General features: G+C 51.6%; 1 long non-coding RNA gene across 1 annotated transcript in view; it reads left to right on the top strand.

Annotated features, from left to right (window-relative positions):
- LOC128899029 (uncharacterized) overlaps positions 1–27,217 on the top strand; it is a 276,408-nt gene that overhangs the window by 116,080 nt on the left and 133,111 nt on the right. The window lies entirely within an intron of this gene.

The raw sequence follows: 27,217 nt of genomic DNA, 5'->3' as shown, positions 1-27,217 counted from the left end.
TTGCTGATCCAAGCCACGATGCTGGTGGCCTTCTAGGCAACCTGGACACACTGCTGGCTCATCTTCAGCTGGCTCTCCACCCACACCCTCAGGTCCTTTTCACCAGGCAGTTTCCACCCACTCTGCCCCAAGCCTGACACATTCCTGGGCTTGTTGTGACCCAGGTGCAGGACCCAGCACTTGGCCTTGTTGCATTGCATACAACTGCCCTTGACCCAGCCAGCCTGTCCAGGTCCCTCTGTAGGTCCTCTCTGCCCTCCAGCAGATCACTCCTCCCATGCAGCTGGGTGAAATCCTCTAGCACACATTTTTGCCTCAAACCACAGCTGGAAGAACATCAGAGCCTTGACTCTGAGCCTCACAACTGCTCTTCTCCTCGACAGCTGAAATCAGAGTTTAGCTTTTAGAAGGTAGTAGACCCTAGAATAGAATAGAATGGAATGGAATGGAATGGAATGGAATGGAATAGAATAGAATAGAATAGAATAGAATAGAATAGAATAGAATAGAATAGAATAGAATAGAATAGAATAGAATGGAATGGAATGGAATGGAATGGAATGGAATGGAATAGAATAGAATAGAATAGAACACAACACAACAGAACACAACAGAGCACTGCCTGAAGGGAGGTTGTAGCCAGGTGGGGGTTGGTCTCTTCTCCCAGGCACCCAGCACCAGAACAAGAGGACACAGTATCAGGCTGCACCAGGGGAGATTTAGGCTGGAGGTGAGGAAAAAGTTCTTCCCAGAAGGAGTAATTGGCCATTGGGATGTGCTGCCCAGGGAGGTGGTGAAGTCCCCATCCCTGGAGGTGTTCATAAAGGGATTAGATCTGGCACTTGGAGCCATGGTTTAGTAGTCAGGAGGTCTGTGGTGACAGCTTGGACTTGATGATCTCTGAGGTCTTTTCCAACCTTATTGATTCCATGATTCTCTTATTCTAAGCTTCCCAGGAGAGTTTACCTCAAGCAAGAGCTGAGCAGGCCTGTCCTGACCCTGCTGTGCCCATCTGACCATTCACTTCTGCTGCTGGTGCCAAGAGCAGTGCCAGTTTTAGCCTGACTGTTGACAGTGATTTTTTTGTACCGAACATCAGCCTGAGATCCACCAAACTTATTTCCAATAACAAGTGAGAACATCCCTCCCCCCCACCACCACCCCACCTCCTTTACACCTCCACATGCTGCTCTTAATATAGGGAAAGTGTTCCCATCAAAGCTGTCAGAAGGTTTCTGTGATCTCATTAGCTATACTTATTTCTACTTACAGGATAAATGAATCATCAACCAAAACAGCACTGAAGACCAACTGCTAAGCCTCACATGGCTGTGTCTATATCTGGGCTGAGAAGAGATTTGGGCTTCTTATTTGTCTTCTCAAGTCTCTAGATTGAGGTTGTTCAGGTTGCTGCTCTGCAGCCCTGAAAAGGGTTAAGTGGTTTCCGAGATGAAATTTGCTTCCTCTCAGGACAAGGAAATAAAACTGCTAAAACATTGAAGGGTTTAATTTATCCTGTCAGAGAATCACAGAAACACTCAGGTGGGAAAAGAGCCTCAGGGTCACCAAGGCCAACCCAGAACCCTGCTCTGCAAGGCTCACCCCTAAACCACAGCCCCAAGCACCACAGCCAAACCACCTGGAAACACAGCCAGGCTTGGGGACTCCACCACCTCCCTGGGCAGCACATTCCAACCCCTGACCACTCCTGACAGGAAAAAATCCTTCCTACTGTCCAGTCTGAACCTCCCCAGTCACAGCTTGAGGCCATTCCCTCTTGTTCTGTCACTAATGACCTGGGAGCAGAGACCAGCACCAAGCTCTCCACAACCTCCTTTCAGGGAGCTGTAGAGAGCCAGGAGGTCTCCCCTCAGCCTCCTCTCTTTCACACTAAGCAGCCCCAGCTCCTTCAGTCTCTCTCCATCAGCTTCCTTCTCCAGGCCCTTCCCAGCTTCCTTGCCCTGCTCTGCCCTGGCTCCAGCACCTCCACATCTCTCTTGTGCTGAGGTGCCCAGAACTGGACCCAGCACTGGAGGTGTGGCTGCCCAGAGCTGAGTGCCAGGGGACAATCCCCTCCCTGCTGCTGCTGGACACAGCATTGCTGACCCCAGTCAGGAGGCCTTTGGCTTTCTTGGCCCCCTGGGCACACTGCTGGCTCCTATTCAGGGACAGGCTGGGAGAGTTGGGGCTGTTCAGGTTGGAGAATAGAATAGAATAGAATAGAATAGAATAGAATAGAATAGAATAGAATAGAATAGAATAGAATAGAATTAACCAGGTTGGAAAAGACCTTGGAGATCATCCAGTCCAACCTATCACCCAGCACCATCTGATCAACTAAACCATGGCACCAAGGGCCTCATCCAATCCCCTCTTGAACACCTCCAGGGATGGTGACTCCACCACCTCCCTGGGCAGCACATCCCAATGGCTAACAGCTCCCTCTGGGAAGAACTTTCTCCTCACCTCCATCCCAAACCTCCCCTGCCACAGCTTCAGACTGTGTCCTCTTGTTCTGGTGCTGGCTGCCTGGGAGAAGAGACCAACCCCCACCTGGCTACAACCTCCCTTCAGGTAGTTGTAGAGAGCAATGAGGTCTCCCCTGAGCCTCCTCTTCTCCAGGCTAAGCAACCCCAGCTCCCTCAGCCTCTCCTCACAGGGCTGTGTTCCAAACCCCTCCCCATCTTGAGAAGGCTCTGGGGAGATGGTAGAATGGCCTTGCAGTGCCTGAAGTGGGCTAGAAGAAATGTGGGGAGGGACTTTCCACATGGACTTGTAGTGGTAGGATAGGATAGGATAGGATAGGATAGGATAGAATGGAATGGAATAGAATAGAATAGAATAGAATGGAATGGAATGGAATGGAATGGAATGGAATGGAATGGAATGGAATAGAATAGAATAGAATAGAATAGAATAGAATAGAATAGAATAGACCAGACCAGGTTAGAAGAGACCTTCAAGATCATTATGTCCAACCTATCAACTAATAGAATGAGGAGGAAGGAATTTAACCTGGGAGAGTGGAGATTAAGACTGGAGATTAGGAAGAAATTCTTACTCATGAGGGTGGTGAGACACTTGAACAGGTTGCCCAGGGAGGATGTCCCCTCCCTGGAGGTGTTGCAGACCAGGTTGGATGAAGCCTTGAGCAACCTGGGCTGGTGGGAGGTGTCCCTGCCCGTGGCAGGGGGGGTTGGAGCTCGATGACCTTTAAGGTCCTGTCCAACCCAACCCATTCCATGATCCACACACCTTAGGACAGAAAAAATCAGACCCCACCTTTCTGTTTACAGAACTCTTGATGGCACTGGAGTGGGCAATGCCTTTTGGCTGCTTTGTGGGTTTGGTTTTGCTTTGTTTTGTTCGGTTGGGTTTGGCTTTGGAGTGAAAAGACAGAGTTGTTTCCTTTCCTGGCTGTGTAAGGGAAATTGCCTGGGTGGGACCCAACCAAAGTGAGCTGAGTTGGTTCAGCCTATTTAAACACTGCTGAATGCAAGCAGGCACTGCAGGGGAGTGAAATCTGATTAGAGGGGGAAATGAAGAGAGAATGGACATGGCTAGGAGCTAAATGTTCAGTAAGTGATGGGAGGGTATTGGTGCTGGATGGAGGTGTGGGACCTGCAGAGTGAAGATGTTAAAGGATTCTGCTCTCTGGCTCCTGGCTCCTCAGACTATCTGCAGATAATTTCAGAAGCCAGTGGGAGTTGTGGTCACTGGGTACTAAATCACATCCTGGGCTGCATCCAAAGCAGCAGTGCCAGCAGAGCCGGGGAGGGGATTCTGCCACTGTGCTCTGCTCTGCTGAGACCTCCCCTGCAGTGCTGTGTGCAGCTCTGGAGCCCTCAGCACAGGAAGGACCTGGACCTGATGGAGAGGGTCCAGAGGAGATCCATGAAGATGGTCAGAGGTTTGGAGCAGCTCTGCTACGAGGACAGGCTGAGGGAGCTGGGGGTGTTCAGCCTGGAGAAGAGAAAAATGACCCAGGGTAGTTTACACAGGAATGCATCCAGGAGGGGTTGGAAAGGCTCCAGAGAAGGAGACTCCACAACCTCTCTGGGCAGCCTGCTCCAGGGCTCCAGCACCCTCACACCAAAGAAGTTTCTCCTCATGCTGAGCTGAAACCTTCTCTGTTCCAGTTTGTCTCCATTGCTCCTTGGCTTATTGCTGTGCAGCACCCACAAGAGCTTGGCCCCCTCCACTTGCCCCCCAGCCCTCAGCTATTGATAGACATTGATCAGATCCCTCTCAGCCTTCTCTTCTCCAGACTAAACAGCCCCAGGGCTCACATTTTCTCTGCAGAAAGTGCCCTCAGTGAGTAGAGACTGAGCTGGTCAGTCACAGCTCTGAGCACAATTAGCTCTGGTCTGGCTCCAACCAGAACGCAGAGGACTGAGTTTTGTTGGTGCTTGTGTGGGCAGAATAGGTTCCCTTGTGGGAACACCCCAAAATACCCCACATCCAGTTCTGGGCTCCTCAGTTTCAGAAGGACATCGAGAGACTTGAAGGTGTCCAGAGAAGGGCAACAAGGCTGGGGAGGGGTCTGGAGCACAGCCCTGGGAGGAGAGGCTGAGGGAGCTGGGGTTGCTTAGCCTGGAGAAGAGGAGGCTCAGGGGAGACCTCATTGCTCTCTCCAACTCCCTGAAGGGAGGTTGTAGCCAGGTGGGGGTTGGTCTCTTCTGAAACAGAGGAGCCCAGAACTGGACACAGGACTCAAGGTGTGGCCTGAGCATTGTTGAGCACAGGGCACAATGACTTCCCTGCTCCTGCTGGCCACACTCTTCCTGATGCAGGCCAGGATGCCCTTGGCCTTCTTGGCCCCCTGGGCACACTGCTGCCTCATGTTTAGGCAGCTGTCACTTGTCTCGATCTTGTCTCGCTCTTATTTACCTTCCCTTTAACTGAGTGAAAGCAGAGAAGCTGCAGGACCCCTGAACACATCATGAGAGAAAAAGCCTTGGATGATGTAAGTTATTGTAGATCATCTGAAAGCTTGGAACTTGGCATTAAACTCATGTAAAGCTAGTGGGGTTTGTTTTCCAGGAGGGCTGCTAGAGCACACACATCCCTGGCTGTAGTAAATACAAGAGACAGGCTCAGCCTCCCTGGAAATCAGGCCTGTGATTTCTAACTGGTCACAGGATCACAGCATGGTCTTGGTTGGGAGAGACCTCCAAATCTCACCCAGTCCAAGCCCCCTGCCAGAGCAGGAACACCCAGAGCAGCTCACACAGCAACACATCCAGGCAGGGCTTGAAGAGCTCCACAGAGGGAGACTCCACAGCCCCCCTGGGCAGCCTGCTCCAGGCTTCTCTCACCCTCACAGGGAAAGAATTCTTCCTCCTCTTCCCATGGCACTTCCTCTGCCTCAGCTTCCACCACTGCCCCTGGTGCTGGCATTGGGCATCCCCCAGCAGAGCCTGGCTCCAGCCTCTTGGCACTGCCCCTGCACAGCTTTAGCAACAGGAATAGAATAGAATAGAATAGAATAGAATAGAATAGAATAGAATAGACCAGAGCAGGTTGGAAAAGACCTTTGAGATCATCAAGTCCAACCTGTCACTGAATGAGGTCACCCTCAGGCTCCTCCTCTGCAAGCGACTGAGCCCTCAGCTCCCTCAGGCTCTCCTCAGATGTAGCATTAACAAATGTCAGGTGCCAATGAATTTTGCCTGTTGTATGATCTGCCCAGCCTGGAAGCACACAGTGCCCAGGAAGGTGATGGCTTCAACATTATTTTAGAATTAGAATTAGAATTAGAATTAACCAGGTTGGAAAAGACCTTCCAGATCATCCAGTTCAACCTATCACCCAGCACCATCTGATCAACTAAACCATGGCACCAAGTGCCTCATCCAGGCTCTTCCTAAACACCTCCAGGGATGGGGACTCCACCACCTCCCTGGGCAGCACATCCCAATGGGCAGTCTCTCTTGCTGGGAAGAATTTCTTCCTCCCTTCCAGCCTAAACCTCCCCTGGCACAGCTTGAGACTGTGTCCTCTTGTTCTGGTGCTGCTTGCCTGGGAGAAGAGACCAACCCCCACCTGGCTACAGCCTCCCTTCAGGGAGTTGTAGAGAGCAATGAGGTCTCCCCTGAGCCTCCTCTTCTGCAGGCTAAGCAACCCCAGCTCCCTCAGCCTCTCCTCACAGGGCTGTGCTCCAGACCCCTCCCCAGCCTTGTTGCCCTTCTCTGGACACCTTCAAGTCTCTTAATGTCCTTCTGAAACTGAGACACAGGACTCAAGGTGTGGCCTGAGCAGTGCTGAGCACAGGGCAGAATCACTTCCCTGCTCCTGCTGGCCACACTGGTGGTGATGCTGGACAGGATGCCCTTGACCTTCTTGGCCCGTTGGGCACACTGCTGGCTCATGTTCAGCCTGCTATCAACCAGCAGTAGCCATTTTCTCCAGCTTGGAGGTGTTTTCACACCCATTGGGGGTTTTGCTGAGCCACTGGATGCATTTGATCCCTAGAAGGGAAGCACTCTGCTCAAAGCAGCCTGCAAACTGCGATGCCCTCTCCGCGTGCGTGGAGAGAAAGACGAGCAACGCGGGGCAGAGAGTCAAAAGCCTGCAGTGATGCAGACTTGTGTTGCACTTGACATTTGAGCTTCTCCAGGGAGTTCTTTGTGCAAGAGTCCATTGCTGGCCGCTGCTGTCACTCCTGCTTTCACCACGGGACATTACCTCCGTTCTCATTGCTCACATCGAACAAGGATCAGCTGAAGCGTGGCATATCCAAGCTGATAACCTATCATTTGCCTCCCTTGACATACAGACACAGACAGATCTTGCAGCTCTGACTTCTTTTGTTCAAATGCCATGTGGAAGGAGGGGAGACAAATAAAAGCCCCAACAGAAAACCACCCCCAATGTTCGTGGAGTTTGGGTTTGGATGGTTGTGAGCTTTGTACGTTTCTTTGTTTGGTTTTGGTTTCGTTCTCTGGTGAAATGTTGAAAGCTGCCTTTCAGAAGCAGCATCACAGAATGAAGCTGGTTGAGATCATCAGGTCCAAGCTGTAACACCCTATCGATCATCAGCTCCAACCTATAACACCCTATCAATCATCAGCAGAGGCTACAAGGATGCTGAGGGGCCCGGAGCATCTCTGTGAGGAGGAAAGGCTTGGCCCCCTCCACTCAACTCTGTTCCACTTTGCTTCCATTGTTCCTTGGCTTATGGCTGTGCACCACCCACATGAGCTTGGCCCCCTCCACTTGACTTCCAAGCCCTCAGCTATTGATAGACATTGATCAGATCTCTCTCAGCCTTCTCCAGACTAAACAGCCCCAGGGCTCTCAGTCTCTCTCCACAGGGCAGATGCTCAAGTCCCCTAAGCATCCTCCTGGCTCTCCCTTGGACTCTCTCCAGCAGGTCTCTGTCTCTCTTGACCTGGGGAGCCCCAAACGGGACACAGGATTGCAGGTGCAGTCTCAGCAGAGCAGGGCAGAGCAGAGGGGGAGCAGAACCTCCCCAGCCCTGCTGGCCACACTTTCCTTGCTGCCCCCCCAGGATCCCATTAGCTCTCTTGGCCCCCAGGGCACATTGCTGTCCCACGCGGAACTTGTCGATCACCAGCGCTCCCAGGTCCTTCTCCACAGGGCTGCTCTCCAGCCTTGCATTTGCATCTCTGCTCCATTTCTTCTGTTGAGCCTTAGGTGTTGGGTGACTTTGAAAAGCAAGGCTGCAGACTGAAACCTCTGCTGGACCTGATGCCAGTGGCTCCCCAGGAAAGCCTTTGGTGCACGTTGTGATGAGCAATTCCTTTTCAGCCTCCTCGTGCAGCCCCGAGACGCTGGCAGATTTACAGGCAGCCAAGCGCCTGCTCTTGGCTCCCTTCTCTGTAGCTGTGTGGAAAAATCATCCCCAGTGCTTCCCATTGACATTCCAGGCTCGTACAGCACACCTTCTGCAAGAGCACTGCTGCAAATTAAACTCACTTGGGCATTAGGCAAGGTGCCAAGGCAATCATACTAGAAGGCTGGAGTGCTGGAATGATGGAGTAGTTCTTTGGCTGCCTTGCCTTGGCGTGAGTTCAGCACCCCACTTTGATTCCAAAATCATGGCCCTTGGGTGAGACTCTGGAGAGCAGTAAAAAAATTATGCATGAGGGACAGGATTTCTTCCCAGAAAGAGGAATTGGCCATTGGGATGTGCTGCCCAGGGAGGTGGTGGAGTCACCATCCCTGGAGGTGTTTAGGAAGAGCCTGGCTGAGGCACTTGGTGCCATGGTTGAGTTGATCAGATGGTGCTGGGTGATAGATTGGACTGAGTGATCTCAAAGGTGTTTTCCAACCTGGTTAATTCTATTCTATTCTATTCTATTCTATTCTATTCTATTCTATTCTATTCTATTCTATTCTAGTCTAGTCTAGTCTAGTCTAGTCTAGTCTACTCTATTCTATTCTGTTCTGTTCTATCCTATTCTATTCTATCCTATCCTATTCTATTCTATTCTATTCTGCTCTATTCTGTTCTATTCTGTTCTGTTCTATTCTATTCTGCTCTATTCTGTTCTATTCTATTCTATTCTATTCTATTCTATTCTATTCTATTCTATTCTATTCTATTCTGCTCTATTCTATTCTGTTCTGTTCTATTCCATCCTATTCTATCCTATCCTATCCTATCCTATCCTATCCTATCCTATCCTATCCTATCCTATCCTATCCTATCCTATCCTATTCCATTCTATTCTATTCTGCTCTATTCTATTCTGCTCTATTCTATTCTATTCTATTCTATTCAGACCAAAACCCCACTTTGTGGTGGAGTCCCCATCCCTGGAGGTGTTCCCAAAAGGTTTGGATGTGGCACTTGGAGCCATGGTTTAGTTGTCAAGAGGTGTTAGGTATTAGGTTGAACTTGATGATCTGGAAGGTCTTTTCCAACCTGGTTAATTCTTATTCTAATTCTAATTCTAAAATAATGGTGAAGCCATCACCTTCCTGGGCACTGTGTTCCTCCAGGCTGGGCAGATCATACAACAGGCAAAATTCATTGGCACCTGACATTTGTTAATGCTACTTATGAGGAGAGCCTGAGGAAGCTGAGGGCTCAGTCGCTTGCAGAGGAGGAGCCTGAGGGTGACCTCATTCAGTGACAGGTTGGACTTGATGATCCCTGAGGTCCATCCTTATTGATTCTGTGATTCTATGGTTTGGGAGGGGAAGCATGGCAGGTTTAGGCTGTGCCTTTAACATTCCTATTTTTTCCACAGGTCCTGAGCAGAGTGTAGCAAAATGTAAATGAATCACTTTTGGGGTGCAACAAGGGAAACAAAGATCATTCTAAACAATCCAATTGGAGAGAGAACGAGCACCAGATTGGTTGTAGGATCAGAGAAACATACAATTGTTAGGGTTGGAAGGGACCCCAAGGTGTCCCACCCCCCTACTTGGTGCCATGGTTTAGTTGATCAGATGGTGCTGGGTGATAGGTTGGACTGGGTGATCTCAAAGGTATTCTCCAACCTGGTTAATTCTATTCTATTCTATCCTATCCTACTCTATTCTATTCTATTCCATTCCATTCCATTCTATGCTATTCTGTTCTATCCTATCCTATTCTGTCCTATCCTATCCTATCCTATCCTATCCTATCCTATCCTATCCTATCCTATCCTATCCTATCCTGTTCTATTCTATCCTATCCTATCCTATTGTACCCTATCCTATCCTATCCTATCCTATCCTATCCTATCCTATCCTATTCCATTCCATTCCATTCTATTCTATTCTATTCTACCCTATCCTATCCTATCCCATTCCATTCTATTCTATTCTATTCTATCCTATCCTATCCTGTTCTATTCTATCCTATCCTATCCTATTCTATTCTATTCTATTCTATTCTATTCTATTCTATCCTATCCTATCCTATCCTATCCTATCCTATCCTATTCTGTTCTATCCCATCCCATCCCATCCTATCCTATCCTATCCTATCCTATCCTATCCTATCCTATCCTATCCTATTCTGTTCTATCCCATCCCATCCCATCCTATCCCATCCTATCCTATCCTATCCTATCCTATCCTATCCTATCCTATCCTATCCTATCCTATCCTATCCTATTCCATTCTATTCTATTCTATTCTATTCTACTCCACCACCTCCCTGGGCAGCACATCCCAATGGCCAAGCTCTCTGTCTGGGAAGAACTACTTTTAATAACATGAAACCTGCCCTTTTTAAATGCTGATTGAGAGCTGGAGGCAAAACACCCCAATGACTTAATATGTTTCTCAATAAGATCAATGATTTCTCAGACAAGGCTCGATTGAAAAGTGTGAGAGCTGTCAGCAGGCACAGATTGATTGCACCTTTCAACAGGCAAAACCCAAAGGGTTATCTTGTTTGGAATAATGGCTCAGTTTGGAAATCCAGGAGTAAAGACTGGCAGGAAGAATGAAGAGAAGCCAGTTAGAGGCAGTGTTGACTCTCAACAGGTCTGTGTCCAAGTGGAGGCCAGGGACACGTGGAGTCCCTCAGGGATCAGCACTGCGACCAGGCTTGTTCAACATCTGTGTTGGTGCCTTGGACAGTGGCACTGAGTGCAGCCTCAGCAGGGCTGCTGATGACACCAAGCTGTGTGGTGCTGCTGACAGCTGGAGGGAAGGATCCATCCAGAGGGACCTGGACAGGCTGCAGAGCTGGGCCCAGGACAACCTCAGGAGGTTCAACAAGACCAAGGGCAAGGTCCTGCAGCTGGCTCAGGGCAATCCCAGGCACTGCTAGAGGCTGGGCAGGGACTGGCTGGAGAGCAGCCCTGGAGAAAAGGCCTTGGGGGTGCTGGGGGAGGAGAAGCTGAAGAGGAGGCAGCAGGGAGCACTTGCAGCCCAGAGAGCCAAGCAGAGCCTGGGCTGCAGCAAGAGAAGTGTGGCCAGCAGGGCCAGGGAGGGGATTCTGCCCCTCTGCTCCACTCTGCTGAGACCACAGCTGCAGCTCTGGGGCCAGCTCTGGAGCCTCTGTGCCAGGAAGGCTCTGGAGGTGCTGGAAGGTGTCCAGAGCAGGGCCAGGAGGAGGAGCAGAGGGCTGGAGCTGCTCTGCTGTGAGGACAGACTGAGGGAGTTGGGGCTGTGCAGGCTGGAGAGGAGAAGGCTCCCAGGAGACCTTCCTGTACCTGCAGAGGGCTCCAGGAAAGCTGGGGAAGGACTTTTGAGGGTGTCAGGGAGGGATAGGACTGGGGGGGATGGAGCAAAACTAGAAGTGGGGAGATTGAGATTGGCTGTGAGGAAGAAGTTGTTGCCCATGAGGGTGGTGAGAGCCTGGCACAGGCTGCCCAGGGAGGTGGTGGCAGCCTCCTGCCTGGAGGTGTTTGCAGCCAGGCTGGAGGTGGCTGTGAGCAACCTGCTGCAGTGTGAGGTGACCCTGGCCATGGCAGGGGGTTGGGGCTGGCTGAACCTTGAGGTCCCTTCCAACCCTGACAGTTCTATGACTCTATGAACAAGAGCAGGATCTTCTCCAGTGTGAGGGTGCTGGAGCTATGGAGCAGGCTGCCCAGAGAGGTTGTGGAGTCTCTTCCTCTGGAGAGATTCCAAACCCACCTGGACAATATGATGCTGGACAAGCTGCTGTGGGTGACCCTGCTCTAGCAGGAGGGGGTGTTTAGATGATCTCCAGAGGTCCCTTCCAGCCCTCACTGTGCTGGGATCCTGGGGTACTATGAAATACAGCCATAGGAAAAGGCATTGAAAGAGTGATCCTCTGGCTCACTCCATTTGAATATGAGGTCCTTTGAATTTCCCAGGGACACAAGGGTTTGACAGGGACAATAGGAGATCCATCTAATGTATTGAAATCACAAGGGGATTGTGTGTCTGTGCACACCAGTGCAAAAACCAGATATGCAAATGCAAATGTCTTAGTGTGCTCCCATTCTGGACTAATCTGGGCTGGAATTGCAAATGTTGTGCAGGAGGCAATAAGAATACCTGGGGGGGTTGGATTTTGTGTCACATGCTGTTAAATTCGATTAGCAGTTGCAGGAGTTGGACAAATAAACAGGATCAGAGGATGCTATGGGCTGGAAGGGACCTGCAAAGATCATCGAGTCCAAGCCCCCTGCCAGAGCAGCACCATAGAATCCAGCACAGGTCACACAGGAACACATCCAGACAGGGATGAAAAGGCTCCACAGAAGGAGACTCCACAACCTCTCTGGGCAGCCTGCTCCAGGCCTCTGGGACCCTCACAGTCAGGAAGTTCCTCCTCATGTTGAGCTGGAACCTCCTGTGCTGCAGTTTCCATCCATTGCCCCTTGGCCTATCTCAGGGCACAGTGAGCAGAGGCTGTCCCTGGCCCTTCCTGCTTGACCCCCAGCCCTCAGCTCTTGATAGACATTGATCAGATCCCTCTCAGTCTTCTCCTCTGCAGACTGAACAGCCCCAGGGCTCTCAGCCTCTCCTCCCCAGGCAGTGCTGCAGTCCCTTCAGCAGCCTTGCAGCCCTCCCTTGGCCTCTCTCCAGCAGATCCCTGTCCCTCCTGAGCTGGGGAGCCCAGAGCTGGATGCAATATTCCAGGTGAGGTCTCAGCAGGGCAGAGCAGAGGGGGAGGAGAAGCTCCCTGGCTCTGCTGGCCACACTCCTCTGAATGCCCCCCAGGACCCCCTTGGCCTTCTTGGCCCCCAGGGCACTTTGCTGTCCCATGCAGAGCTTGCTGCCCACCAGCACTCCCAGCTCCTTCTCCTTGGGGCTGCTCTCCAGCAGATCCCCTCCCAGCCTGTGCTGCTTCAGTTTATTCTTCCTGCCCAGCTGCAGGACTCTGCACCTTACACTTTACTGACCCTCATTAGGTTCCTCTCTGCCCATGGGCTGGAAGTGGTAGTTTGAGTTGGGTCTGGAAGGTGAGGATTTAACTTTAGTCAACTCCACTGATTTTTTCTCTGTTTCTAAACTTAAGAAAGATTTTGGATGAGATGCCACCTATGGCATCACAAAATACCAGCTTGGAAGGGACCCCAAGAATCAGCTGGTCCAACCTTTCTAAGTAGGAGTGTGGCTGAAAAAGAGCTGGTCCAGCTCCTTGTCAAGCTGAGTCTTCAAACTGTCCAAAGAAAGGGAATGCACTGCTTCCTGTGGAAGAGGATTCCAGTGTCTGACTCTTCTCATGGGGAAAAATAAGTGTGAGTGGAAAAGGAAATGAAATTCTATGCATTTCATTAGATAAACAAGAGCTTGTTAAGGGAAGGGAGGTTAATTGTAGTTTAGAATCTGTGAGGTGCTTGTGTGCCAGGCATTTATAGCACCACAGAACTGTCAGGGCTGGAAGGGACCTCAAGGTTCAGCCAGTTCCAAGCCCCCTGCCATGGCCAGGGACACCTCACACTGCAGCAGATTGCTCACAGCCACCTCCAGCCTGGCTGCAAACACCTCCAGGCAGGAGGCTGCCACCACCTCCCTGGGCAACCTGTGCCAGGCTCTCACCACCCTCCTGGGCAACAACTTCTTCCTCACAGCCAATCTCAAGCTCCCCACTTCTAGTTTTGCTCCATCCCCCCCAGTCCTATCCCTCCCTGACACCCTCCAAAGTCCCTCCCCAGCTTTCTTGGAGCCCCCTTCAGATCCTGCAAGGCCACAATGAGGTCTCCTGGGAGCCTTCTCCTCCCCAGCCTGCACAACCCCAACTCCCTCAGTCTGTCCTCACAGCAGAGCAGCTCCAGCCCTCTGCTCCTCCTCCTGGCCCTGCTCTGGTCATGCATTTAAAGTCTTCTTTAATTCTTCCATTTTATAATGACTTTGAAAATGTTGTCACAGCTTGGGGTTATGATGGGCAGGTCCTGCCTGACCATTTGATCTCCTTCTGTGACAGGATGACTGACTGTTGGATAAGGGAAGGGCTGTGGGTATTGTCTACCTACACTTTGGAAGAGCCTTTGACACTGTTCCCCCCAGAACTCTCCTGCACAAGCTGCTGCTGATGGCTTGGCTGAGCAATGCTCTGCTGGGCTTGAAGGGGCCCAGAGAGGGGTGGGCAATGGAGTCACATCCAGCTGGCAGCCAGGCACCAGTGGTGCTCCTCAGGGCTGGGTGTTGGGAACACTTCTGCTCAACAGCTTCATTGATGACCTTGATGAAGACACAGAGTGTGGCAGCAGTAGGTTTGCAGATGACACCAAGTGAGGTGTCAGTGTTGACCTGCACCAGGGGAGGGAGGTTCTGCAGAGGGACTTGGACAGGTTGGATCCATGGCCAACGTTCACAGGAGGAGCTTCAACAAGGCCAAGGGCCAGGGCCTGACCTTGGGGCACAACAACCCCAAGCAAGGCTCCAGGCTTGAGGCAGTGTGGCTGGAAAGCTGCTGGCATAAAGGGACCTGGGGGTGCTGATGGCCAAGCAGCTGAAGAGGAGCCAGCAGTGTGCCCAGGGGGCCAAGAAAGCCAAAGGCCTCCTGGCTGGGACTTTTCAGCCTGGAGAAAAGGAGGCTCCAAGGACACCTTGTAGGCCTCCTACTGATACTGGAAGGCCACTATAAGAAAGGGAGGGAATGTTGAGAAGGGTTTGTGATGAAAGGACACAAGAGAATGGCTTTGGGCTGGAAGAGAGGTGATTTAAACTGGAGATTGGAGAGAAATTCTTGATGGTGAGGCTGGTGGGACACTGGAGAGGTTGTGGATGTCCCCTACCTAGGGGTGTTCAAAACCAGGCTGCATGAACCCTTGAGCAACCTGGGCTGGTGGGAGGTGGGAGGGGGAGTTGGAACTTCAGAATCACAGAATTAACCAGGTTGGAAAGAGATCACCAAGTCCAACCTAGCACCCAGCACCATCCAATCAACTAAACCATGGCACCAAGTGCCTCAGCCAGGCTCTTCCTAAACACCTCCAGGGATGGGGACTCCACCACCTCCCTGGGCAGCACATTCCAATGGCCAATCTCTGTCTCTGGGAAGAATTTCTTCCTGACATCCAGCCCAAACCTCCCTCGGTGCAGCTTGAGACTGTGAAATCCTCTGGCACACGTTTTTGCCTCAAACCACAGCTGGAAGAACATCAGAGCCTTGACTCTGAGCCTCACAGCTGCTCTTCTCCTCACCAGCTGAAATCAAAGGTTAGCTTTCAGAAGCTAGCAAACCCTAGAATAGAATAGAATAGAATAGAATAGAATAGAATAGAATAGAATAGAATAGAATAGACCAGGCTGGAAAAGACCTTTGAGATCATCCAGTCCAACCTAGCAACCTATCACCCAGCACCATCTAATCAACTAAACCATGGCACCAAGTGCCTCATCCAGGCTCTTCCTAAACACCTCCAGGGATGGGGACTCCACCACCTCCCTGGGCAGCACATCCCAAGGGCCAAGCTCTCTCTCAGTGAAGAACTTTCGCCTCACCTCCAGCCTAAACCTCCCCTGGCACAGCTTGAAACTGTGTCCTCTTGTTCTGGTGCTGTTTGCTTGGGAGAAGAGACCAACCCCCACCTGGCTACAACCTCCCTTCAGGGAGTTGTAGAGAGCAGTGAGGTCTCCCCTGAGCCTCCTCTTCTAGATGATCTTCAAGGTCCCTTGCAACCTAACCCATCTGTAATGCTTGGAGCTCTTTCCCAGCCTTCCTCATTCTGTGCTTCTGTGCTGAAACAAATCAGCCAAGAGTTATTTCCCACCCCCCCTCCGGCTCTTGCTTTGCCTCACAGTCACTCAGAGGACCAAGCACTGCCTGTGGCATTCTAGATCCCTCAACAATAGCTGTTGTGCTTTCAGGGTCCCAGGCAGCCAGGAGGGCCAATGGCATCCTGGCCTGCATCAGGAAGAGTGTGGCCAGCAGGAGCAGGGAGGTCATTCTGCCCCTGTACACTGCACTGGTTAGGCCACACCTTGAGTCCTGTGTCCAGTTCTGGGCTCCTCAGTTTAGGAAGGAGGTTGACTTGCTGGAAGGTGTCCAGAGAAGGGCAACAGAGCTGGGGAGGGGTCTGGAGCACAGCCCTGTGAGGAGAGGCTGAGGGAGCTGGGGTTGCTTAGCCTGGAGAAGAGGAGGCTCAGGGGAGACCTCATTGCTCTCTCCAACTCCCTGAAGGGAGGTTGTAGACAGACAGATGTTGGTCTCTTCTCCCAGGCAGCCAGCACCAGAACAAGAGGACACAGTCTCAGGCTGCACCAGGGGAGGTTCAGGCTGGATGTTAGGAAAAAGTTCTCTACAGAGAGAGTGATTGCCCATGGGAATGGGCTGCCCAGGGAGGTGGTGGAGTCATCATTCCTGGAGGTGTTCAGGAGGAGACTTGATGGGGTGCTTGGTGCCATGGGTTAGTTGATTAGGTGGTGTTGGACTGATTGATAGGTTGGACTCGATCTTGAAGGTCTCTTCCAACCTGGTTTATTCTATGTATTCTATGTATTCTAATGAGTATTAATCAGGGTAACTTTGGGAAGCTGGCAGTGTGAATTTAACTCACTAGGTCTCCTGCTTCATTAGTGTCTTCAGCAGAGCCATTTAGAAGGAGCTGCTCCATCAGAGAGTGGCTTCTCAATCAGCAAAGGCTGGAGCAGCAGCAGCAGCAGCAGCAGCAGGGGCATTAGAACTCCCTTGTTCCAAAGCCTCTCTCCCTTGTCCCCATCTCATTTTCTAAGTGGGACAAGTCATTATCTTCCCCCATGGCAGCCAAACAAAACAATCCCTGACTTCCACACAGAGCCTTTTATTCCTTGAGAGGACCTGGAGGGCTGTGTGTACAACATTTATTATCTTACCTTCAAACATTGCCTCCACCTCTGGGCAGGAGCAAAGTGGAACGCTTACAGGCTCCACAGTGCCTGCTCTTTCTTGATGACAGTGGCTCTTTAGATTGCCTCTGTAATGAGAAAGCAAATGGTGCAATCTGTTCTGAAAGCCACCCCCAAGTGATGCCAATACTGGAATCTGCAGGCTCAGCATCTTGGGGGAAACCTGGCAGAAAATAACTCTTCGCTGCCGTGCTGCAGCTCGCAGCTGAGGACTTGCTAACATCTCCTAGATCTTAATAAGGTTGACTTTGAAAGCCTGTTAGGAGCTCTTGTTTTTCAGCCTGACCTGTGTTTGTCTCTTATCTGAGAGATTGGAGTTCCACAGCCAGCTGGCAGCCAGGCACCAGTGGTGTCCCCCAGGGATCAGTGCTGGGCCCCAGCCTGTTCACTATCTTTATTGATGATCTGGAGGAGGGCATTGAGTCCATCAGCAGTAAGTTTGCAGATGACAGCAAGCTGGGGGCAGGAGTTGGTCTGTTAGAGGGTTGGAGAGCTCTGCAGAGGGACCTGGATAGGCTGGACAGATGGGCAGAGCCCAACAGGATGGCACTGAAAAAGTCTGAGTGCTGGGCTCTGCACTTTGGCCACGGCAACCCCAGGCAGTGCTACAGGCTGGGGGCAGAGTGGCTGAGAGCAGCCAGGCAGAGAGGGACCTGGGGGTAGTGGTGGAGAGCAGCAGTGTGCCCAAGGGGCCAAGAAGGCCAAGGGCATCCTGGCCTGCATCAGCACTAGTGTGGCCAGCAGGAGCAGGGAGGTCATTGTGCCCTGTGCTCAGCACTGCTGAGGCCACACCTTGAGTCCTGTGTCCAATTCTGGGCTCCTCAGTTTCAGAAGGACATTGAGAGACTTGAAGGTGTCCAGAGAAGGGCAACAAAGCTGGGGAGGGGTCTGGAGCACAGCCCTGTGAGGAGAGGCTGAGGGAGCTGGGGTTGCTTAGCCTGCAGAAGAGGAGGCTCAGGGGAGACCTCATTGCTCTCTACAACTCCCTGAAGGGAGGTTGTAGCCAGGTGGGGGTTGGTCTCTTCTCCCAGGCAAACAGCACCAGAACAAGAGGACACAGTCTCAAGCTGTGCCAGGGGAGGTTTAGGCTGGAAGGGAGGAAGAAATTCTTCCCAGCAAGAGAGATTGGCCTTTGGGATGTGCTGCCTGGGGAGGTGGTGGAGTCCCCATCCCTGGAGGTGTTTAAGAAGAGCCTGGATGAGGCACTTGGTGCCATGGTTTAGTTGATTGGCTGGTGCTGGGTGAGAGGTTGGGCTTGATGATCTTGAAGGCCTTTTCCAACCTGGTTGGCTCTGTGATCTTGTGATCTATCAGGCATCATCCTCAGACTGCACATGCTATCGCTTAACTCTGGATGCTCTCAAGTGATGCCTTTGTGTCCCTCCATAGACATGTGGCTGCCCAGCACTTTGGAGAAGTGGTGAAACATGATCCAGGACTTCTCATTCTCAGGGATCACATCAAATGGCAAGCTCACATTCTCTAGCTCCTCTGTAATGAGGTGGTGGAAATCTGAAGGGAGGCTGAAAATCAGCTCCTAGGTTTCAGTTGTTACAAAGGCTGTTAAATAAAGTCCTTTTCCAACTTAATGGAATGAAGCTGGAGGGGAGGAGGTTCTTCCCCAGGAGAGTGGTGAAGCCCTGGAATGGGTTGTCCAGGGAGGTGGTTGGGGCCCTGTCCCTGGAGGTGTTTAAGGCCAGGCTGGATGAGGCTCTGGCCAGGCTGATCCAGTGTGGGGTGTCCCTGCCCATGGCAGGGGGGTTGGAACTGGCTGATCCTTGTGGTCCCTTCCAACCCTGACTGACACTATGATACTCTAATACTACTATGAACTTGATTATCAGGGAATGCAGAGGGAAAAGCAGATCCTTCCTTTATGGTTTGGATTAACCTTAACTCCAGTACTATTCACTGTATTCATCAGTGACCTGGAGGAGGGCACAGAGGGCACTGCCAGCAGGTTTGCTGCTGGCACCAAGCTGGGAGGAGTGGCTGACACAGGAGGGTTGTGCTGCACTTCAGCCAGACCTGGACAGGCTGAGAGCTGGGCAGGGAGAAATAGAATGGAATTCAACAAGGGCAAGGGGAGAGTCTGGCACCTGGGAAAGAACAACCCCAGGGAGCAGGAGAGGTTGGGGACTGAGCTGCTGGAGAGCAGGGAAGGGGAAAGGGACCTGGGGGTGCTGGGGGATGGGAGGGTGAGCATGAGCCAGCAATGTGCTCTGGTGGCCAAGAAGGCCAAGGGCAGCCTGGGGTGGATTGGAAGGGCTGTGGTGAGTAGGTGGGGAGAGGTTCTCCTCCCCCTCTGCTCTGCCCTGCTGAGGCCACATCTGGAAGATTGTGTCCAGTTCTGGGACCCTCAGGTCAAGAATGACAACAGGGAAGTGCTTGAGAGAGTCCAGCACAGAGCCACGAAGATGCTGCAGGCAGTGGAAGATCTTCCTCAGGAGGAGAGCCTGAGGCAGCTGAGGGCTCTGGAGCTTGCAGAGGAGGAGCCTGAGGGTGAGCTCCTTGCTGCTGCTAAAGCTGTGCAGGGGCAGTGCCCAGAGGCTGGAGCCAGGCTCTGCTGGGGGATGCCCAATGCCAGCACCAGGGGCAGTGGTGGAAGCTGAGGCAGAGGAAGTGCCATGGAAAGAGGAGGAAGAATTTTTCCCCTGGGAGGGTGAGAGAAGCCTGGAGCAGGCTGCCCAGGGGGGTTGTGGAGTCTCCCTCTGTGGAGCTCTTCAAGCCCTGCCTGAATGTGTTGCTGTGTGAGCTGCTCTGGGTGCTCCTGCTCTGGCAGGGGGTTGGACTGGATGAGCTCTGGAGGTCCCTTCCAGCCCCTCACATCCTGTGGGTCTGTGATTTTGGGGTTAAGCTCTGTTGCAGCCACTCTCAATTTGAATTTCATTCTTTATCCTTTCTCATTCCTTCTCCCTCCTCTTCCCCCAGGCTACTCAGGCAGATTGACACAGCTCAGAGCAGACCAGCCTGTTCTTTTCCTGGGCTGTTCCAGCTCCATTTCACATCCCAGCCTCTCTGAGCATCCTGTGATTTACACTCCCAGGTGCTCCACAGCATCCATTCAGCTGCAGTATCTTCTGAGGCATACCAAAACCCCTCTGTAGTGTCAGACTGATAACATTTGGTACAGAAATACACCTGGGAATCTTCACAGGTTTAGGTCAGCTGCCTTAGTAGTGCAGAGAATGAAGAGGGGCTTGGATTTTCCTCCTCTCTAATGCTTTTGATATCCCAGCTCCCCACTTCTCTCTGCATGTTTCTGCTGACCACAGAATCACAGAATCATTTCTGTTGGGAAAGACCTCTAAGATCATTGAGTCCAATCATCAACCTAACACCACCAGGGCCATTAAAGAACAGTTGATTCATAGATCCAGCAGATCCAGGGAGGTTCTCCTCCCCCTCTGCTCTGCCCTGCTGAGACCTCACCTGCAATATTGCATCCAGCTCTGGGCTCCCCAGCTCAGGAGGGACAGGGAGCTGCTGGAGAGAGTCCAGCAGAGGGCTGCAAGGCTGCTGAAGGGACTGCAGCACTGCCTGGGGAGGAGAGGCTGAGAGCCCTGGGGCTGTTCAGTCTGCAGAGGAGAAGGCTGAGAGGGATCTGATCAATGTCTATCAAGAGCTGAGGGCTGAGGGTCAGGAAGGAAGGGCCAGGGACAGCCTCTGCTCACTGTGCCCTGGGATAGGCCAAGGGGCAATGGATGGAAACTGCAGCACAGGAGGTTCCAGCTCAACAGGAGGAGGAACTTCTTGCCTGTGAGGGTCCCAGAGCCCTGGAGCAGGCTGCCCAGAGAGGTTGTGGAGTCTCCTTCTGTGGAGCCTTTCCATCCCTGTCTGGATGTGTTCCTGTGTGCTGGATTGTGACAGGGGGGTTGGACTGGAAGATCTGTAGAGGACCTCTGCAGAGGTCCCTTCCACCCCCTAACATCATCCTTTGGGGCCTCTCTGTGAGAAAGATGCTACCTGAGCAGAGATGCTAATTAGCAGGAGAGCTTTTGGGCTTGTTCCTATTCAGAAAACTGGAGTCCAAAACTGGTCTGCAGCTCTTTCTACAGCTGCTCCTATATTTTCTCCAACTCCTCCAAGTGGTTTCCAGGCACATTGTGAATGAATCCACAGCAAAATGAATACAACTTCAGACTTTGCTCATCTCCATGTGAACAGGTCCATTGAGTTGCTGCTGGCTGTGAATGCAACAGCATCCTCTTGCATGCCAATGACAGAGCTTTTGGGGTGGTTTTTTAATGCAGTGATACAGTTTTAGGTCCCATTCCTCCTGCCACCAAAGGAAATGAAGCCTGAAGACAGTGGGAAATATGTTCTCCTTTCAAGGCTGTTCTTGCCTCAGACTCATTATGGTGCCAGCATCTTCAAATCATGCCAAAGGTGACCTTGGCTGGTTGAGGTATGAGCACAGATCACAGGATCAGAGCATGTTAGAGGCTGGAAGAGACCTCCAGAGATCAGCCAGTCCAACCCCCTTGCCAGAGCAGCATCACCCAGGGTAGGCTGCACAGGAAGGCATCCAGGTGGGGTTGGAAAGGCTCCAGAGAAGGAGACTCCACAACCTCTCTGGGCAGCCTGCCCCAGGGCTCTCTCACCCTCACACCAAAGAAGTTTCTCCTCATGCTGAGCTGAAACCTTCTCTGTTCCAGTTTGTCTCCATTGCTCCTTGGCTTATTGCTGTGCAGCACCCACAAGAGCTTGGCCCCCTCCCCTTGCCCCCCAGCCCTCAGCTATTGATAGACATTGATCAGATCCCTCTCAGCCTTCTCTTCTCCAGACTCAACAGCCCCAGGGCTCTCAGTCTCTCTTCACAGGGGAGATGCTCAAGTCCCCTAAGCATCCTTGTTGTAGGCTCACCCAGCAGTGGTGCCAGGATGCAGTCATTTCAGCACCACCTGAGTGTGTCAGTCCCTAGTGCATGTCACAGAACCACAGAATCAATCAGCCAGCTTGGAAGAGACCTCCAAGGTCATCCAGTCCAACCTCTCACCCAACACCACCCAATCAACTAAACCATGCCACTGGGTGCTTCATCCAGGCTGCTTTTAAGCCCTTGCAGGGGCAGTGACTCTACCACCTCCCTGGGCAGCACATCCCAGTGGCCAATCTCTCTGTCTGGGCAGAGCTTTTTTCTCAGGTCAAGCCTAAACTTCCCCCTGCACAGCTGGAGACTGTGTCCTCCTAGCACAGGAGGATGATCTCAAAGGTCTTGTCCAACCTGGTTAATTCTATTCTATTCTAGTGTATTCTAGCCTAGTCTAGTCTAGTCCAGTCTAGACCAGTCTAATCTGTTCTATTCTAGTCTAGTCTAGTCTGGTCTGTTCTAGTCTAGTCTAGTCTAGTCTAATCTGTTCTACTCTAGTCTAGTCTAGTCTAGTCTGTTCTATTCTATTCTATTCTATTCTAGTCTAGTCTAGTCTAATCTGTTCTATTCTATTCTAGCCTATTCTATTCTATTCTATTCTATTCTATTCTATTCTATTCTATTCTATTCTATTCTATTCTATTCTAATCTAGTCTAGTACAGTCTGTTCTAGTCTAGTCTAGTCTAGACCAGTCTAATCTGTTCTATTCTAGTCTAGTCTAGTCTGGTCTGTTCTAGTCTAGTCTAGTCTAGTCTAATCTGTTCTACTCTATTCTAGTCTAGTCTAGTCTGTTCTATTCTATTCTATTCTAGTCTAGTCTAGTCTAATCTGTTCTATTCTATTCTATTCTATTCTATTCTATTCTAATCTAGTCTAGTACAGTCTGTTCTAGTCTAGTCTAGTCTAGACTAGTCTAATCTGTTCTATTCTATTCTATTCTAGTCTGTTCCATTCTATTCTAGTCTAGTCTAATCTGTTCTATTCTATTCTAGCCTATTCTATTCTATTCTATTCTAATCTAGTCTAGTACAGTCTGTTCTAGTCTAGTCTAGTCTAGACTAGTCTAATCTGTTCTATTCTATTCTATTCTAGTCTGTTCCATTCTATTCTAGTCTAGTCTAATCTGTTCTATTCTAGTCTAGTCTAGTCTAATCTGTTCTATTCTATTCTAGTCTATTCTAGTCTGTTCTAGTCTAGTCTAGTCTAGTCTAGCCTAGCCTAGCCTATCCTAGTTTAATATGTTCTATTCTATTCTATTCTATTCTATTCTATTCTATTCTATTCTATTCTATTCTATTCTATTCTGTTCTAGGCTAGGCTAGGCTAGGCTAGGCTAGGCTAGGCCAGGCCAGGCTAGGCTAGGCTAGGCCAGGCTATTCTATTCTATTCTATTCTATTCTATTCTATTCTATTCTATTCTATTCTATTCTATTCTATTCTATTCTATTCTTCATTGACAGTAAGTGCTCTCTGGTCAGGATTAGTGGTGCCCTTCAGCACATCTCCTGACTCAGTGGAGGAAGTGCAACCACATTCCTAGCCCTATAAAATCAGGACCTTGACACCCTAGTCTTTGCTGTGCTTTATAATCAAGAATCAGATCTCTGCTGTACCCCAGCGAGGCCACATCTGGAGAACTGGGCCCAGTGCTGTGCTCCCCAGTTCAAGAGAGACAGGAAACTACTGGTGAGAAGCCAGCAGAGGCTGCATAGGTGCTGAGGGGCCTGGAGCAGCTCTGTGAGGAGGAAAGGCTGAGAGCCCTGGGGCTGTTGAGCCTGGAGAAGAGCAGCCCCAGAGGGGAGCTGAGCAATGCTCAGCAAGAGCTAAAGGACCTGTGGGGGGCAAGAGGAAATAGAATAGAATAGAATAGAATAGAATAGAATAGACCAGGTTGGAAGAGACCTTCAAGATCATCGTGTCCAACCTATCATCCAACACCACCTAATCAACTAACCCATGGCACCAAGCACCCTATCAAGTCTCCTCCAGTGATGGTGACTCCACCACCTCCCCAAGCAGCCCATTCTAATGGGCAATCACTCTCTCTGTGTAGAACTTCCTCCTAATCTCCAGCCTAAACTTCCCCTGGCACAGCCTAAGACTGTGTCCTCTTGTTCTGGTGCTGGGTGCCTGGGAGAAGAGACAAACATCCTCCTGTCTACAGCCTCCCTTCAGGTAGTTGCAGAGAACAATGAGGTCTCCCCTGAGCCTCCTCTTCTCCAGGCTAAGCAACCCCAGCTCCCTCAATCTCTCCTCACAGGGCTGTGCTCCAAGCCCCTCACCAACTTTGTTGCCCTTCTCTGGACACCTTCCAGCAAGTCAACCTCCTTCCTAAACTGAGGAGCCCAGAACTGGACACAGGACTCAAGGTGTGGCCTAAGCAGTGCAGTGCCCAGCGGCAGAATGACCTCCCTGCTCCTGCTGGCCACACTGTTCCTGATGCAGTCCAGGATGCCATTGGCCCTCCTGGCTGCCTGGGCACACTGCAGGCTCATGTTCAGCCTACCATCAACCAGCACCCCCAGGTGCTGGTCAGGCATTGGCACAGGCTGCCCCCGGAGGTGGTGGAGTCCCCATCCCTGGAGGTGCTGAAGAAAGCTGGGGCCATGGTGTAATGGCCATGGTGGTGTTGGGTTGAGGGCTGGGCTCAGTCATCTTGGGAGGTCTTTTCCAGCCACAGCAATTCCCCCATTCTAGGATTCCAATGCAGTGTGGAGAGTGTGATCACAGGCAGCCTGCTCTTGAGGAACTTGCAGGACTGGATGATCTCCAGAGGTGCCTCCCACCCCCTCCCATTCTGGGTGATGCTGTGGTCTCACCAAGAGCACCAACAATCCTTTCTTCTTCATTTTGGGTGAGTTTTGGCTGGGATCTCCAGCTAATAGCAAGGCCAAATGATGGACTCTGCTGCTTACAACAGCTTCCTACCATGTCAGAAATCCCTTTTGCCATCTGCCAGTGTCTGGAGGAGCTGGCCAAGCCGCTCTCCATCATTTTCCTCCAGTCCTGGCTCACTGGAGAGGTCCCAGATGACTGGAAACTGGCCAATGTGGTCCCCATCCACAAGAAGGGACGGATGGAGGAACCTGGAAACTCCAGGCCTGGCAGCCTGACCTCAGTGCCAGGGAAAGTGATGGAGCAGATTATCCTGGCGGCAATAAATGCGCACCTGAAGGATGGCCAAGGGCTCAGGTCCAGCCAACATGGATTTAGGAAGGGCAGGTCCTGCCTCTCCAACCTGATCTCCTTCTATGATCAGGTGACTGCCTGGTGGATGTGGGGAGGCCTGTGGATGTAGTCTATCTGGACTTCAGCAAGGCCTTTGGCACCGTTCCCCACAGCAAACTGCTGGCTAAGCTGTCAGCTCGTGGTTTGGACCACAACACTCTGTGCTGGGTTAGGAACTGGCTGGAGGCTGAGCCCAGAGAGTGGTGGTGAATGGTGCCACAGCCAGCTGGCAGCCAGGCACCAGTGGTGTGCCCCAGGGATCAGTGCTGGGCCCCAGCCTGTTCAGTATCTTAATTGATGATCTGGATGAGGGCATTGAGTCAGTCATCAGCAAGTTTGCAGATGACACCAAGTTGGGAACAGATGTTGGTCAGTTAGAGGGTAGAAAGGCTCTGCAGAGGGACCTTGACCGACTGGACAGATGGGCAGAGTCCAACAGGATGGCATTCAACAAGTCCTAGTGTCAGGGGCTGCACTTTGGCCACAGCAACCCCAGGCAGAGCTACAGGCTGGGGTCAGAGTGGCTGAGAGCTGCCAAACAGAGAGGGACCTGGGGGTGCTGATTGACAGCTGCCTGAACATGAGCCAGCAGTGTGCCCAGGTGGCCAAGAGGGCCAATGGCATCCTGGCCTGTATTAGGAATAGTGTGGCCAGCAGGAGCAGGGAGGTCATTGTGCCCTGTGCTCTGCATTGGTTAGGCCACACCTTGAGTCCTGTGTCCAGTTCTGGGCCCCTCAGTTTAGGAAGGACATTGAGAGACTTGAAGGTGTCCAGAGAAGGGCAACAAGGCTGGGGAGAGGCCTTGAGTACAGGCCCTATGAGGAGAGGCTGAGGGAGCTGGGGTTGCTTAGCCTGGAGAAGAGGAGGCTCAGGGGAGACCTCATTGCCCTCTACAACTACCTGAAGGGTGGTTGTAGACAGGAGGGGGTTGGTCTCTTCTGCCAGGCACCCAGCACCAGAACAAGGGGACACAGTATCAAGCTGTGCCAGGGGAGGTTTAGACTCGAGGTGAGGAGAAAGTTCTTCACTGAGCGAGTCGTTCGTCATTGGGATGTGCTGCCCAGGGAGGTGGTGGAGTCCCCATCCCTGGAGGTGTTCAAGGGGAGATTGGATGTGGCACTTGGTGCCATGGTCTAGTTGTGAGGTCTGTTGGGACAGGTTGGACTTGATGATCCTTGGGGTCTCTTCCCACCTTAGTTACTGTGATACTGTGATACTGAGCTGGAAGAGTCTGAGCTGTGCACCTCCCTGGGCTTATCTTTCCAGAAATGCTTGGTGGAAAGCCTGTAGCTGCTTATACACTCAGCACTTTGTGTCTCAGCAGACATGTTACATGCTACAGGAAAGCAGCCAAGCTTGCTTGGGAAGTGAGCTTTACACATTTCAGAGCCTTTCTTCTTTTTCATTCTTCCCCCCCCACCACCCCTCCAGCCTCATAAGCATTAATTAATATTCACCCATCTGTCTCCTTGCACTTCCTGCTCATGCAAATAGGAGACTCAGCTCAGTGTGGAGGCTGGCAGGCCATTAAGGGGGAGCTTTGTGCAGAAGCCTTGCAAAAAACATAGGCTTCTTGTTTCTGGGGGGTCAGAGGTCTGCTCTGAGAGAGCTGCACTCCGAGGTTGGAAGCATAAATAAACCTCTACTGCCAGTCCTTGGGAACTATCTGTTTCAGCAGTTGATGGGAGGTGTGCCAGGAAAGTATGAGGTGGGTTTCTGCAGCCACACTCTGAAGCCTGAGATGAGTCAAGGAGCTGATTGAAAGTCCAACTCCATAGGCTGAAGGCAAGACAGCATCAAGACTGCTTCCTTGCAGCATTTTGCAGCCCCATCCAGGAACAGAATCTGAAAGGTGGGTGGAAAAGGACCCTCAAAAGCCATTTGTCCAGGCTCCCTGCAGTGACCACAGACATCTCCACCTACAGCAGGTTGCTCAACTCCATCAACTCTGACCATGAATGTCTCCAATCACATCTTGTGCTGCATCAAGACAAACAGCCAGCAGGGCCAGGGAGGGGATTCTGCCCCTCTGCTCCACTCTGCTGAGACCACAGCTGCAGCTCTGGGGCCAGCTCTGGAGCCTCTGTGCCAGGAAGGATCTGGAGGGGCTGGAAGGTGTCCAGAGAAGGGCCAGGAGGAGGAGCAGAGGGCTGGAGCTGCTCTGCTGTGAGGACAGACTGAGGGAGTTGGGGTTGTGCAGGCTGGAGAGGAAAAGGCTCCCAGGAGACCTCATTGTGGCCTTGCAGGATCCTAAGGGGGCTCCAAGAAAGCTGGGGAGGGACTTTTGAGGGTGTCAGGGAGGGATAGGACTGGGGGGGATGGAGCAAAACTAGAAGTGGGGAGATTGAGATTGGCTGTGAGGAAGAAGGTGTTGCCCATGAGGGTGGTGAGAGCCT

Source organism: Dryobates pubescens, chromosome 37 (assembly GCF_014839835.1).
Source record: "Dryobates pubescens isolate bDryPub1 chromosome 37, bDryPub1.pri, whole genome shotgun sequence".
Classification (NCBI taxonomy): Eukaryota; Metazoa; Chordata; class Aves; order Piciformes; family Picidae; genus Dryobates; species Dryobates pubescens.
Note: the sequence above shows the minus strand (reverse complement) of the source record. Positions and strands in the feature narration are given on the sequence as shown.